Here is a 3,296-nt window from a genome sequence, read left to right on the forward strand (position 1 = left end):
ATATATATATGTGGCTGTGTATGATGAATATTTCTGCTGTTGTTAAAAAAATAAAAAGTGAAGTCATAACTTATAACTATAAAAGTCAAAGAACTTGCTCATCCTTGTACTAGTAGCCTTTAAGCATTTGATACTATATAAGTTATCAATTAGAATATGAAATTTAGCGTTAGTTTTGTATTTTTTTTAGTAAATTTGACAGCGTTAATGATAATTTTTGGGATTTAATTGATTTATCCAATAAAGTCATGCCTTTTTATTCATGTATAATACGGCGAGAGCTCGTTTCCTGTAGTGTTTTTGTTCTATTAAGTCCGACGTTGATGACAGGTTAAATTGTTCTTTTTTTTAGAAATTGTCTAATTGGATTTGTCTTTTAATTTGGTGCATTGATTAGGTTGCGGAAGCTTTTTCATGATGGAAATAGTTGGCAGTAATTGATCATCCAACAACTGTGATTTCTTTGATTAAAGGTGAGAACTTTTATTTTTAAATATTTCATATCTTGTTTGAAAAATGTGTTATTTAGTTATTATGTATTTTGAAAAAGGTGACAGATTTTAAATATTTCATATTTTACTGAGACAGATTTTGAACCAACCCCTATGCTACAGATTGAAGGGACTACAGAAACGTAAGAAATAGTATTAGGTGTATATTTGTTTAGAGTTTGGGTGTATATTTGCTAACAGTTTGGGTGTATATTGTTCATGATTAGTTTTTTTTACGCCATGATTAATTTTTTGTAACTGTGCAGCACTCCTGAAACTCCCAAACAACTTCAAGAGACCACACCCACGATTCCCCCAGCTCCAACTAAAATGTAAGTTCATCAGACTAAAATCAATCTTTGCTTATCATCTGTATATTCTTATTCTTATTCTTATTCTTATACATGATGACGCAGTCATCCAGCCGCAGAAGACGCTGCTGCCCTGTTGATGATGGCACAGACAGCAACCTATGTTCCTAAAACAGATCCAGGGGTGCCATCATTCAGCCTTGGATTGACTGATTCAAGCCAGGAGGGGGCGTCAACGCAGGAGACAAAAAGGGCAAAATCTCTTGAAACTGCAAATTTGCTAGAATAATTGGACGATTTGGTCCAAAAAATAGCAAGCAGTGCGGCGAAGGGAAAAAACAAAAGTCCACAAATTCAGAGGGAGACTGGGGGAGAAAGTTCTGCGAAGTTTGAAACTCCTGGGGCAATAAATTAGATTACGGATGATATGAAACAAAAGTGCTACATCTGGGGGACGAGACTGAAGGAAGACACAGATGGCAATACTAACGAGTATGAGGAGATGTGCACTCTCATTGCCCAAGATGAATACATTTTGATGAGTATGCACCTTGCATCCCTCCAGGCAAAAAGTGATATAGAATCTCAGGTAATATTAGAATAACATTAATGTTTTTACACCAAAGTCAACTGCAATGTTTATTAATGTAAAATTGATTTCGGCATATATTTCTAGATTGTATCTGCCATCTGCCTCATCCTCAACCAGAAAAATGAAAAGAGGTTTCAAGAACAAATATACTGTCTCCTCCCCGATATTGTGGTAAGTGTTACTTCTACGAACTTTGGGTGCATTTTTTGTATTGAATTGGGTGTATTTTTTACGTTCGATTGGGTGTAAGTTGTGTATTTTCAGTATTTCATTTCTTGTTTCGCAATTCTTGCAGAGCATGGCACTTTTGGATCACCCAAATTGGGAATTCATATCACCGAAAACGAATAAGGAATTCAGAGTGGAAGGCTAACCGAGTTTTATTCCCTTCATAGATAGAAAAAAATTAACTTCACATCCATATGTAAGTTTTTGTTTGCTAAATTTGTTAGTACGCTTATTTACTTATATGCCAAATAAAATAACGCACTGTTGAAATGTGGCAATCCTTCAGATTTTTGCACCTGTTTGCCACTCGGGGCATTGGTGGTTATGGCTGATAAATACAACGAAGCGGAAATGTCATATACTTGACCCGCTACACAAAAAAGCTCCAAGCGAAGAGAGAAAGTAGATTAATAAATTCATTGTAAGTTGCCTCTGTCTTCTTTACTTTAATAGATAAGTCTATTTCGTTAGTTGTGTTGGGTGTATGTTGTCCATTCAGTTGGGTGTATCTTGTGCATTCATTCGGGTGTATTACTGATTTGTTTTGGTATTTAAGGGATATGTATTTTCAAGATTGAGAGCATATGCCGGCGGGGAACCTCTGGAGAAAGACGAGAAGGAGAAGGAAATTAAAGCATCATATGTTACAATATCAGGCCAAAAAACAAGGTATAAATTTGTGACTCTGAACATTAAACTTTCCTAAATGAGATTTGTAATCTATTTTCTTCGTTTTCAGCTATTACTGCGCTATCTACGTTATGAAGTGGCTTGAGTTAATTGAGCCGGAAAACATTAAAAAGGAGAAGTATAAATGGGATAATTGGAAACAGGTAACTGTCTTTAGAACTATATAACTCTGTATTACTTTACTGAATTAATATTGCTGTTTAAACAGAATATACTTTTTAATTGTAGGAGGAGGTGGACCACTATAGAGTGGAGTATGCTTCCCGGATACTATTCAGTGAGATGAATAAACAGAGAGATCGGGCAATTAGAGAGAGTAGTGCTATAAGGCTGTCGAAGCCATCCTCTGTATTATTGAGTCCGTTTTGTCAGATAAATTCTGCTGATATAGAAACTGCGTAATCCAACTGCTGGGTAGTTTGTAAATTGAACAAATGATGTAAATATTTGCCATTTATCAACAACTTCTATTGCATGTATATTTTTTTCCATAGTTAAACTATCTGTGCTGTTAAACTGTCTGTGTTGTATTCAAAAGCTGTATTACAGGTGGTAAAATATGAAGGAAAAAATCAAGACATATATAAACGCAAATTGTAAACTGTTACACCCAACGCAGGCCTAATAATACACCCAAGATTGCATAAAATATACACCCAAACTATCTGTGCTGTATTTAAAATGTATGAATTACATGTACTAAAATATGAAGAAAAACATCAAATCAAATATACACCCATAACCTGCGAATTTTTACAGCTTTTGTTCTATATGTATCTATATATATATCTATATGTAAATTGTCAATGAACAAAAATACACCCAAAAGAACAGTTCTTTTACACCCATATTCTCTAAAACTATACACCCAAAGAGTTATCCCCTGCTCCTAGTACCCTGAACTGATAATTCATAACGTGTGCTTGATATTGGCTGGAATTTGAATGCACCGCTGATGCAGCATCAAACAGGTTTATCTGAATA

At 34.8% G+C, this 3,296-nt stretch overlaps 1 long non-coding RNA gene across 4 annotated transcripts in view; it reads left to right on the top strand.

Moving 5' to 3' along the window:
- Positions 1–2,801, top strand: part of LOC107616558 — a 3,048-nt gene extending 247 nt beyond the window's left edge. For 2 of the 4 annotated variants that reach the window (XR_001614559.2, XR_001614558.2), the window contains exons 2-11: positions 398–473; positions 589–634; positions 758–823; positions 908–1,391; positions 1,479–1,565; positions 1,690–1,818; positions 1,909–2,043; positions 2,179–2,291; positions 2,362–2,455; positions 2,541–2,801. This is a non-coding gene — a long non-coding RNA (uncharacterized LOC107616558). The remainder of the gene's footprint in view (positions 1–397; positions 474–588; positions 635–757; positions 824–907; positions 1,392–1,478; positions 1,566–1,689; positions 1,819–1,908; positions 2,044–2,178; positions 2,292–2,361; positions 2,456–2,540) is intronic. The other 2 variants (XR_002353479.1, XR_002353478.1) reach the window with 1 other exon arrangement.

This window comes from Arachis ipaensis, chromosome B09, assembly GCF_000816755.2.
Source record: "Arachis ipaensis cultivar K30076 chromosome B09, Araip1.1, whole genome shotgun sequence".
In the NCBI taxonomy this organism is placed as follows: Eukaryota; Viridiplantae; Streptophyta; class Magnoliopsida; order Fabales; family Fabaceae; genus Arachis; species Arachis ipaensis.